The 12,773-nt window shown below is 46.7% G+C and overlaps 1 pseudogene; it reads right to left on the bottom strand.

The window, feature by feature from the left end:
• Positions 1-3,557, bottom strand: part of LOC132899071 (uncharacterized) — a 31,083-nt pseudogene extending 27,526 nt beyond the window's left edge.
• Positions 3,558-12,773: the final 9,216 nt, after the last annotated feature.

Genomic DNA, 12,773 nt, shown 5'->3' with positions numbered 1-12,773 from the left:
CACTCAGCTCACCACCCCACTCACCCTAAGGATTTCAGGCAGTCACTCCAAAACTATACAACTTCACGTCATGAACAACCCTCACGTTCCCATTATTCTTGGATTACCCTGGTTGATGCAGCACAACCCCCACTTAAACTGGACTGACCACACCATCTTAGGCTGGAGTCCTTCCTGCCTTGCCTCCTGCCTGTACTCTGCTCTGCCGCCCGCCAAACCACCTCAGCCCTCAGCCAGCGAGTTTCCTGACCTTTCTCATGTGCCTCCAGAATATCTGGACCTCAAGCCTGTCTTCAGTAAGACCTGAGCAGTGTCCCTTCCCCCTCATAGGCCCTATGACTGCGGTATCAACCTCCTGCCAGGGATGGTGCCACCCAAGGGACATCTCTACTCTCCCCCACCGAGAGACAAGCCATGGAGAAATACATCACTGAGTCTCTGGCAGTTGGGATCATCTGGCCTTCCTCCTCCCCAGCAGGGGTGGGATTCTTCTTTGTGGAGAAGAAAGACAAGTCGCTCCACCCCTGCATTGACTATCAAGGTCTCAAGCTAAGGTGTTCACTAAACTGGACTTACGCAACGCCTATCACCTAGTTAGGATCAGGGAAGGGGGCGAGTGGAAGACGGCCTTCAACACCACCACAGGCCACTATGAGTACCTCATAGTCCCTTTCGGCCTGACTAACACGCCCACAGTATTCCAGGCATTGGTTAATGATGTCTTGAGGGACTTTCTTAATACCTTTGTCTTTGTTTACCTGGACAATATCTTGAGTTTCTCTCGCTCCCTGGAGGAACATTGGGGTCACGTCTGGCAGGTTCTTCAACTCCTGCTGGAGAATAAGCTGTTCATTAAGGCAGAGAAGAGCGAGTTCCACCAAGGCTCTGTCTCGTTCCTGGGGTTCATCATTTCACCAGCCAAGATCCAGATGGACCCCCTCAAGCTGGCGGCAGTCACTGACTGGCCCACCCCATCTTCGAGACAAGAGCTCCAGCGCTTCCTGGGGTTCACCAACTTTTACAGGCATTTCATCCACAACTTCAGCACGGTGGCCAGACCTCTCTCAGCCCTGACCTTGACCAAGACCAAGTTCAAGTGGGGGGAGGAAGCAGAGAAAGCCTTTTCCAGTCTCAAGCACAGGTTTACCACAGCACCCATTCTCACCATACCCGATTCTACCAAGCAGTTTATCGTCAAGGTCAACACTTCTGAGTCAGGGGTCTGAGCCATCCTATCCCAGAGGGCCAATGACAACAAGGTCCACCCATGCTCCTTCTTCTCCTGCCGGCTATCCTCAGCTGAACGAAACTACGACATCAGCAACCGAGAACTACTGACCGTGAAACTAGCCTTGGAGGAGTGGAGGCACTGGCTCCAGGGGTCTGACCTCCTGTTCCTAGTCTGGACCGACCATGAAAACTGGAGTACCTCAAGTCTGCCAAACATCTCAACTCTTTTCAAGCCTGTTGGTCTCTCTTCTTCTCCTGATTCAACTTCACGCTCTCCTACTGCCCAAGCTCCAAGAATGGCAAACCTGACGCCCTGTCCAGGATGTTCTCTTCCCACCAAGAGGAGTCCAAGCCACCTGAGACTATCCTTCCTCCATGCTGCCTGGTGGGAGCTGCTATTCTAGAAGTTGAGATGCTCGTGCAAAAGGCCCTGGAGCAGGACCCCAGTGAAGGTAACTCCAATAATATTCCTCATAACCATTTGTTTGTTCCCTGTCATGTGTGAACTCAGGTGTTGCAGTGGGGTCACGGTTCCAAGCTGGCCTGTCATCTGGGAGCTGCCTGAACCCTGGCTCTCATCCAGTAGCACTTTTGGTGGCCATCCATCAAGGAGGACGTCCAGGAGTTCGTGGCAGCCTGCAACACATGCTCCCAGAACAAGACAGCTAATCGACCCCCTGCTGGCTTACTAAGACCCCTTCCTACTCCACATCAACCTTGGTCTCACATCACCCTGGACTTCATCACAGGACTCCCTAACTCAGGTGGCAACACATGCATCCTCACTGTCATTGATCATTTTTCTAAGACAGTCCATTTCATTCCTCTGCCCAAGCTCCCCTCAGCCAAAGAAACCACAGAACTACTTGTCCACCACGTTTTCTGCCTACATGGTCTGCCTACCAACATAGTTTCTGATCAGGGTCCTCAGTTCACTGCACAGTTCTGGAGAGCCTTCTGAAAACTCATCGGGGCCACCTGTAGTCTCTCCTCAGGCTTCCACCCACAGACCAATGGCCAGGCAGAATGGGCTAACCAGGCTTTGGAGGTTGCACTCAGGTGCATGGCGTCCAGGGATGCCAGTTCTTGGAGCAACTACCTACCTTGGATTGAATACGCACATAACACTCTCCCTTCCTCTGCCACAGGTCTCTCTCCATTCCAGTGCTCACTAGGGTACCAACCACCACTGTTACCCAGCCAGGAGGAAGAGGTTGCCATACCATCAGCCCAGGCCTTTATACACCGCTGCAGGAGAATGTGGGCATTGGCCTGGAGAAGACTCATTCGCTCCATATTTGCATCCAAGAAGCAGGCCGACAAACATTGCTCCAAGGCCCCACCACCACCACCGAGTGGGTCAACGAGTTATGCTCTCCACACGCCACCTGCCACTTAGGACCGTCTCTCGCAAGCTGGCACCCAGGTTCCTTGGGCCCTTCCTCATCAAGAAGGTAATCAACCCATGTTCCATTAGACTGGCATTACCACTCACCATGCAATGTGTTCACCCCACCCTTCATGTACCACAGCTTAAACCTCTGGTTTCCAGTCCTTTACTCTTAAAATGTTTGACCTGCAGTAGCCAACAGTGGTCCACCAAGAGTTTGGAGATGAAGGGGGTGCCATGGTCCATGAACAGGTCCTTGGGGATTCTGACCCAGCTGAAGAGGAGCATCAGTTCCTTGGCAATTTTTTTTTTTAATGTGGCCTTGCAAAGAGGGACAGCTTCTGGGTATTGGGTGGCATAGTCACCAATCACCAAGATGTACTCATGGCCCCAGCAGGAGTTAGGCAGCAGCCCTATGAGATCCATGCTCACCTGCTCAAAGGGGACCCCAACGATGGGCTGAAGTATCAGTGGGGCCAGTGCTAGCCTGTAAGGGGATGTCTGCTGGCACTGCAGGCACCACTGGCAGATGTTGCAGACCTCAGCCACCATTCCTGGACAGTGAAACCAGTCCCAGATCTTCTCCAGTATGTTCTGGGGTCCCAGGCTCAGGCCTAGTGGGTGGGCATAGGCCAGGTGCATAATGGAGTTGATTTTGAACCTGGGGATGATGAGGTCACAGAGCTTGCCCCAGCCATTGCAGTGGTAGTACAGCAGTCCTCTCCTCACCAGGAAGTCAGCCAAGAGTAGCTCCTGGTTGGGTGCAGGATCTCCCCATCGAACTGTAGTACCTGGCCCCAGCTTTGCTTCAGCCAGTCATCCTCCTTTTGCTCCTTTCTGAAGGTCCCCTCCTTTGCAGCCTGCTGAGACAAGGTAGAGAGTGGGTAAATGGGTAGGTATGGCTCACCTTCAACTCCACTTTCTGCAGCTGCTGCATCTTGCTCAGCCAGGAGTGCAGTCCCAGGGCTGGCTAGCAGGGCATGCTGTTGCTGCTGTGGCTGCTATGACCTTCTGGAGTTCCTCCTTTTTTTCTTCCTTTCTGGGGAACACATAGAAGCAGGAAATCCCAGCCAGTCTCTGCCTATAATGAGAGGCACAGTGAGATCAGAGATTAGACCGACTATTACTGACCACTCACCTCTTTGTCCTCCTATCTTGACCTCTGCAGCAGGGACCTCTATTACATCCCAAAGTATACAGGTGACAGCCAGGCTTCCATGGGGTGGGGAGGTCTGAGTCAGGACTGAGGGATGAGCCAGGGTAATACTGTTTCCTGAATCCAACAGTGTGGGCATGAGGGTGCTGTTCAGCCAGAGGGTGCACCTCGCCAACCAGGGCTTGAAGGGGCCTAGCTGGAATGTGGTGCTTCAGGTCTGTGGGCATTGGCTTGTCCCAAGGTAAGGGCTACAGCAGAGGGTCCTTCTGTGCACTTTGAGGCACCCCGTGACTGTGGGTGAATCGATGGTGGGGCTTATGCTGGATTGAGGTCCTCTTCTCCCCCCTCCCCATCTCCAGGGTGGCTAGGGTCTCCAGCATGGAGATGATGTCCTTGGGTGTTCAGGCCACTTTCATCCCCACAGCTCTGCTCTATTCACCCAGCAGGCCCTGCAAGAAGTGAACAAGGGCAAACCACTCTATGGTTTCTGTAAAGGTTAGCCAGTCTGGTTGGTGTCATCTCCAAGTGATCCACAGGAGGCTGTCCATCTGTGTTCCAGGCTCTTGGCCCAGCCTGTAACTCCAGTGGTGAAGCTCAGATGCAGCTCAGGTAGGGGAGAGCCTGCAGTGGGCCAGGATCTCTTCCTTGAGGATAGTGTACTCCTCAGCTTTGGCCAGTGGGAGGGCATGGTAGGCCCATTGTGCTTCACCAGTGAGGAGTGGGGCAAAGATATGAGCCCACTCCTGGAGTCATCAGCCTTCTCTTTCTGTGACCCTCTCAAAGGTCCCCAGGAATACCTCGATGTCATTGTCCACTTTGACTTTGGTGAGCATCTCAGGGTTGGACATTTCAGGCAGGGTTGTGGAGGGGGACCATATCTGTGGGCAGCATATGTTTTAGGTTTAACAGCTCCTGGATGATGGTGTGTAAGCTCCTGAAACAGCTGCCCATGCTGCACAGTGATATTGTTGATGTATCTCATGACTGTGTCCATGGCCAGGGTGCTGGGGTCTGTCAACTGTCTGCATTCTCCACAAGTGTAGCACACCTAGTGATAAATAAATAGGAGTAAATAAATTTATTGCAGGGGTGGCATGGTGGTGTAGTGGTTAGCGCTGTTGCCTCACAGCAAGAAGGTCCGGGTTCGAGCCCCGTGGGGCCTTTCTGTGCAGAGTTTGCATGTTCTCCCCATGTCCGTGTGGGCTTCCTCCGGGTGCTCCGGTTTCCCCCACAGTCCAAAGACATGCAGGTTAGGTTAACTGGCGACTCTAAATTGACCGTAGGTGTGAATGTGAGTGTGAATGGTTGTCTGTGTCTATGTGTCAGCCCTGTGATGACCTGGCAACTTGTCCAGGGTGTACCCTGCCTTTCACCCGTAGTTAGCTGGGATAGGCTCCAGCTTGCCTGCGACCCTGTAGAACAGGATAAAGTGGCTAGAGATAATTAGATGAGTGAGAAATTAATTGCAGATAAAATTATTAGTTCATATGTTTAAAGTCTTTATTTTTCTGTAAAGCTGCTTTGCGATAATGGCTATTGTTAAAAGTGGTACACAAATAAATTGACTTGACAATAGCTAGCAGGAGACTTTCAAAAACATTTGGTCCTAAATTGTCTAGGGTGAGGACAGTGACACATGAATGATACATTCCAGGTTTGTGAACACTGATAGCTCTGGAGGATTTGAGAGAAAACAAAGGGCATCCATACCCAAGAATGCAGACAACAGCACATTGGCAATGGAAGATGTAGTGCTCCTAGTAGTGGGATATGACACAAATATGTGGACAACAGGAGTGAGGTGCTAAAGGTGCCTTTTATTCTTTTTAATTGCCTCGTGAGGTGAGCCAGTTTGTGTGGGTTGTGAGTATCTTGATCAGGGAAGTGTGTTGAAAGCTCCCAGGAGTGAAAGCTTTGTCCCTTAGAGATGCAGGGGATCAGCTCAGTAGTAATAATAATAATAATAATAATAATAATAATAAAAAAGCATGGCATGATGGTGTAGTGGTTAGTACTGTCGCATCACAGCAAGAAGGTCCTGGGTTCGAGCCCAGCGGCCAATGAGGGCCTTTCTGTGTGGAGTTTGCATGTTCTCCCCGTGTCCGCGTGGGTTTCCTCTGGATGCTCCGGTTTCCCCCACAGTCCAAAGACATGCAGGTTAGGCTAATTGGTGGCTCTAAATTGACCATAGGTGTGAATGTGAGTGTGAATGGTTGTTTGTCTCTGTGTCAGCCCTGCAATAACCTGGCAACTTGTCCAGGGTGTACCCCACTTCTCTCCCATAGTCAGCTGGGATAGGCTGCAGCTCACCTGTGACCCTGTAGAACAGGATAAGCAGCTACAGATAATGGATGGATGGATGGATGGATGGATGGATGGATGATAATAATAATAATAATAATAATAAAGGGTGGCATGGTGGTGTAGTGGTTAGTACTGTCGCCTCACAGCAAGAAAGTCCTGGGCTCGAGTCCAGCATCCAATGAGGGCCTTTCTGTGTGGAGTTTGCATGTTCTCCCCGTGTCTGCATGGGTTTCCTCCAGGTGCTCCGGTTTCCCCCACAGTCCAAAGACATGCAGGTTAGGCTAATTGGTGGCTCTAAATTGACCGTAGGTGTGAATGTGAGTGTGAATGGTTGTGTGTCTCTATGTGTTAGCCCAGCGATGACCTGGCGACTTGTCCAGGGTGTACCCTGCCTCTCTCCCATAGTCAGCTGGGAAAGGCTCCAGCTTGCCTGCAACCCTGTAGGACAGGATAAGCGGCTACAGATAATGGATGGATGAACAATAATAATAATAATAATAATAATAATAATAATAATAATCCAAACTGCTATCTGGAGACAGTGAGTTGGATATAGCATTCAGAGGTATGTACCACACTCATGAGATGTCAACTACGTGACAGATAGATCCGCTATTATCTATTCCTGTAATACAATCCTGGTGGCTGTAATCCTTAAGTATTTAGTATGAATGACAGAAAATACTAACTTGTAACATTTTATCTTAATTTCGTACTAAATGTAGTCAAAATATTTAACCATCTGGGGTCTGAGGGTATTTTCTGGCACTCTAATGATTTTGGTATGCTTTGATTTTGTTGTCAATTTCAACAAATCTAAGCAGTATTTTCAGTCATATGACTTTTTTGTATTCAGCACAAGGTCAGCTAGAATAATATATATGTAGTATGTATGTCATGATTGTGCTTTTAAAAAAATAACAGATAAATGAAGATGTAAAAGGTGGTTTTAGAACTGTGTTGGAATGTGTGAAAAAATCATGACCTTACCCATTCTGTTGAACCATTTTGGTCACTTGAGGTGATTCTGTTCAGTCTTAGGAATGGATCAAGCACAAAAACCTAAATATGCTCCATTGATTTGGACAATTAACTGGCCATCAAAAAATGTATGTCCTATTGTTTTGGGATAAAGGGTTGGCAGTGGGAGGGGTATTCAATGAAAAGGGTAAAAATTCCATTCCATTCCAATGAGAAGAGTGAAAACCCCTCCCACTGCCAACTCTTAATCCCATCTGATTAACTCTTAATCAGATCAGGTCAAGTCACAATGGGTAAGGTAATGTTTTTTCACACATTCTAACACAGTTCTAAAACTGCTTTTTACAACAGCTTCATTTATCTGGTATTTGACTTTATTTTGGCATTTGACTCTTTTCAGTGGGTCTTGAAATTAACTCTTGTACTATTTTATTCAGTTCAGAGCCACAACCAACTCTGTTACACAATTACTCTGTAATTTTGCTCCCGCTCCAAATTTTACTCTAAATTTAAAATCGAGCAAAATTAACTATTTTTGAGGAAAATACTTTTAACTCTAGAAAAATTGCTCAGTCATTTTTCCTGTGTATGCACTACAGCGCACGCATATCAACCAATCTGCTCAGAATACAGAGAAGAAATATTTACACTCACTCAAGCTGATCTTTGGCTGGATCGAGTCGAAGTAAAAAATAAAAAGGCAGCACATCACAGTTCTCAAGATTGAACTCAATCTCTATCCTGAGTTATAAATTGATTCACTGTCCTGAATAATGAAATGTAATCATGAAATAAATCATGAATTGAATCACTGTCCTGAATCACCCGAAGCGCATAAAATCTGCGTGCCATCTCATAACAAATTTTACCTCCAAATACGCTCAGCACTCCAGCATCAGTGTGACTGAGGAAGGTGACAAGTTTTATGTTTCATCTAATTTAGGAAATTTAAAAACCATAATATTATTTGGCAGTCGGCACATAGGAAAGTGTAAAGTATAAAGTTTGCCAATATGTTTATCATGCTTGCATGATGAAATACTTGCAAAGATATTTATCTAAATACGTGACCTACTCATTCTAAACCTGCCGAGGTTCGCCAGTGAAGCTCTCAACCCCAGAGGGTTAAGCTAATAATAACTAAGCTAGGCCTGTTACTTTTTGTGCACCCCCTCTTTTCAAATGGCTTGTTGTCTAGAATTTGGCTTCATCAGTAGACACTGTTGATGGAATTGTAGCCTGCACTGCAGTATCCAGCAGCAGTGGCAATGCTAAATCTACCTTCAATTAGATTGACGTCACATAGTTGACAAATGTTGGGCTTTTTGGCTTGCCATCTCCATTAGTATCAACCTATTATCGCCCAGGGTCATGTGGGTGAAGGGAGTGGGCTGCCACTTTGTTTCATCATACTGACTACTTACCACAGTTAATCATGCAGATGTAATTACCACCACATAGTTGACATGTAAAAAAGGTAAGCTTCAATTTTTACACACTCAACTCCATGCAAAAAAAACATACCAAAAACAGTACACATGATCATGTGTACAGGATGTTGTTCTGTTGCCCTGCCAGATAACATGAGGCAGGCAAACCTTGTATCTGAGTAACTGTTGCAATGCTTGGGCTGAATTCAGCACCATCACATAGCTGAACGCAAGCCCATGGGACACCTACTTTGGCTGAACTGCAGTCAAAATGATTAAAAGCTGCCTCAAGTTTAGTTGTATTTTCCTTAAACACACTCATATCCATGACATGCACAGAGGGTAATCTTGTCTGCTGGCTTTCAGTGGAGAAATAACACTGTTAATTCAAACCAAGTACTAGGCTTCCCTAGTACAGTGGGCACTGAAACAGGCAGGCAGGAATAAGGTCACTTTCATTTTTATTTTTTAACTGTTAATCAACACAAAACATGCTTTTCAGCAATTTCAAAATAAACTTTGGTGTGCCACTGCACAGATGTGATTTCAGCCAGGGAAACGGAGCCTCACTCTCTGCTCCTCTCCCCTTTTATCTGCTCCTTCTCACTGCACACAAACACACACACATATAGCACATTAATTTACAACAGGTGCTTCCACTTTGCCACTCACCTTCACTGGCCTCACTCTCCATTCACAAACCGGCGCTTGACCACGCGCCTGCTGCCACATACCCCCACTGCCCAACTCAGGCTGGGGAGCCATCCGGCCTGCAGCTGAATCCCCCCTGCTGGGAGAGATAGTGCGCTACCACCATCTGTGCCCCTGGCCTGTGGATCACTTCAAACTTAAAAGGCTGCAGAGCCAGATACCAACAGGTGATCTGGGCATTTGCATCCTTCATGCGGTGGATCCATTGGAGCGGGGCATGATCTGAGCAGAAGGTGAAAGGGCATCCCAGCAGGTAATTACAGAGGTTGAGGACTGCCCACTTGATGGCCAAGCACTCCTTCTCGATGTTGTTGAACTTCATCTCCCACATGGAGAGCTTGCAGCTGATGTACAACATGGGGTGCTCCTCCCCCTCCACAGTTTGGGACAAAACGGCCCCCAGCCCTCTGTCCGACACGCCAGTCTACAATACAAAAGGGAGAGAGAAGTCAGGGGATTATAAAAGTGGCCCCCCATACAGTACAGCTTTTACCTAATTAAAGGCTTGTTGGCATTGCTCCATCCACTGGACCAGAGCTGGCACTCCCATTATAGTGAGTTCAGTCAGCAGGCAGGTGACATCCAAAAAATTTGGCACAAACCGCCTATAATAGCCTGCCAGCCCCAGAAACTGCTTCATCCCCTTCTTGGTCTTACATCTTGGGCAGGGCATGATTGCTGCAGTCTTATCAATTTGGGGACGCACCTGCCCATGACCCAAATGGAAGCCCAGATGCCATACTTCCACCCGCCCAACTGCACAGTGCCTCAGCGACCTCAGAACCACCCTGAGATGTTGTAGATGCCGCTCCCAATCATTACTATAAATTATTGTATCATCTAAGTAGGCCGCTGCATACACATTGTGGGCATGGAGAATTTGTTCAGACCTGCTTGATCCATCCTGGTGCCCTGTGTCTGGTTGGAGTCTTATCGCATCGCTCCTGTGGAGGATGGCCCCATGAGGACAGTTGAAAGTTACACCTGGAGGACGCTCTGGACTCTTACAGTAATGCTTTTATGGCTGAGAACTACAGTTGACTTGCTAACTTTAGGACTGCAGTTGTCATGAACAGTGTTGCCACAGTTACTTTGAAACAGTAATCTGACTACTGACTACTGACTACTGCTTGAAAAAGTAACTTAGTTACGTTACTGACTACTTGATTTTGAAAGTAACTAAGTTAGATTACTTTTAGTTACTTGCAGCATATAGGCCTAGCACCAAAAAGGAAGACATTTTTGAGACGGGGGTTGGGGGGGTCTGGGGCAGATACATTTTGTAACTTTTAGATGCAAATTCCTGCATTTTAATGAATTAGATGTCTGGCTTGATGCTGCCCCTGAGACTGGGCAAAACATTGAAAAGATAGACGGTCCGGCCTAAAAGATGGACATCTGGCCACCCTACTTACAGCAGAGGCTGATCCCCCACCCCCTCAACATAAAAATGACTACCAGTTATGCCAATACTGACTTTTATTGACATCAAAAACAACAAAATGTCAAAAACATCTGGAACAATCAAAACTGACAGTGACATTTGAAAACTACTTCCTGAAAAAGGCTTTGACCTACATTTTTTAATATAATAAAAAATAAGACAGTCTTACTTGACTTTATGTAAATTATAAAGTGTCTTGTTTAAAGATAATAAAACATACAAATAAAATTGACTTTCACATAAATAACTCTTCTCATAAAAATAAAATATTATGGCACTGAAAAGCTAACAACACCTCAATGAATGAACTTTTCTTATAAGAAAGTAAAAAAGAAAGTAGCCTTGCTTAAAAATAAAATAAAATAAAATATTCTTAACTCCATATATCATCCATATGAATTACAGTAACATCTTAATGAACCTGTAGTCCCGCATTAGAGCAAGGAGTGCTTTAACAAAACAAGACAGAACCAAAATCATCTTAATGAGCCTGTAGTTGTCCCGCATTAGAGAAGCAAGGATTTATGCAAGAAACTGTGGACTGGGGCCGGTAAACCAGTGGTTGTACCGCATTAGCAGAAGCTTCTCGAACCTCTGGTCAGACAGTCTGTTTCTTCTTGGTGTGAGCACCAAGCCCCCCAGACTAAACAGACGCTCCACAGGAGCACTGGATGGGGTTGGTGTGTTGTACTTCAAGAAGATCCTCTTTATGTTGACAAATTGATGCAGAACCTGAAGATCATTTGACGAACTCAGGTACATCATCACTTCTTTCTCTGCAGAGTAGGTCTCCTCTGGCTCTGCCTCAAAATCAAAAAAGTCCACCTCACCTTGGTGGACAGGTGCGTTGGCGACACTGGCAGAGCTCTGTGGTGGAGGAGCAATTGTGCAGCATTCATCTTGGAGAAGCTGTTTCACTTGCTCCCTCCTATCTGCATCTCTCAGCCATCTCAGCTTGAATTTTGGGCAACTCACAGCTGCGAGAAGGGCACCTCTGTCGTCCAGGAGATTGGCAAACCGTGTCTGCACTGCCTGAAAAAAAAAAGATTGCTATGTTTAGGATATGTGCAATAACATATGTGTCTGTGAATAGTGACAATAAGGGAATTCTATTCCATGTATGCCAACAAAGCCTTATAAAAATAACAATTGAATTAACAATACATCATGTAGTATCCATAAATTAATTGTTTTATTATTTTCTGGAATTTGCATTTTATTCTTGTTTTGCCATAATGAATATTCTGTATTCAGCAATAGTATGGTAGAATAAATTTCAGATAGGTTAAATATGGACCATACCTGCACTATGGCATCTGGAAGGCCTGCAGTCATGCTGGAGAGGGTGTCTTTCACGGCAAGGGTCCTCTGCATCAGAGCTTCCAATGTGGGTAGCAAAGTCCCATAAGGACAGTCAGCTTGTAGAATGTCCAGTGCAACAGTCAAAGGCTTTGTGGCAGTGCAATACTCATGTAAGAACTGGTACTCTTTGTCCTTGAAGCATTTTACTCCCAACTTGGTGCACAGAGTATTCAGCTCATGCATGGGGATTTCTGTAACTCTTTTTACAGAGTCAAAAAAGGAGTTCCACCTTGTCAATGTTGGGACTAGGAGCTTCCTCTTGCTCACCTCCTTCACTGCCTCTGATGCAGTGCTGGACCTACTTGCCTTTGTCCACAGAGCAGAGCATTTTGCTGTGCTGCTCCTGTACACAACCTTGACGTCTGCAATTGATGTTAAGTATTTGTCGACGTCATTTGTGGTAATGAGGTTGACTGTGTGTGAGGCACATCTGTGGTGTGGAGGAAGGGCAATCTGGGCCTCAGCAGCATCACTCTCCTGCTCAGCTGACAATAGGTCTGACATGGGTACAAACGTGACTTCATCGAGGGACTCTTCTTCCATCTCGTCGTCATCAGATGGAGCCTGCTAAACTCGAAATGCTTTCACAAAATTCGAGCCGTTATCTGTCACTGTTGCAACGACTTTATTTACAATCCCATACGACGAGTGGATGTCTTCAATTTCTTGACCTATCACGTCATATGTGTGTCTGCCCCGTACTCTCCTACACGCCAACGCGGCCTTTTTTCGTTCTAAAGTGTCTCTACTAAGCCAGTGCAGTGT

Source organism: Neoarius graeffei, chromosome 15, assembly GCF_027579695.1.
Source record: "Neoarius graeffei isolate fNeoGra1 chromosome 15, fNeoGra1.pri, whole genome shotgun sequence".
NCBI lineage: Eukaryota > Metazoa > Chordata > Actinopteri > Siluriformes > Ariidae > Neoarius > Neoarius graeffei.
Note: the sequence above shows the minus strand (reverse complement) of the source record. Positions and strands in the feature narration are given on the sequence as shown.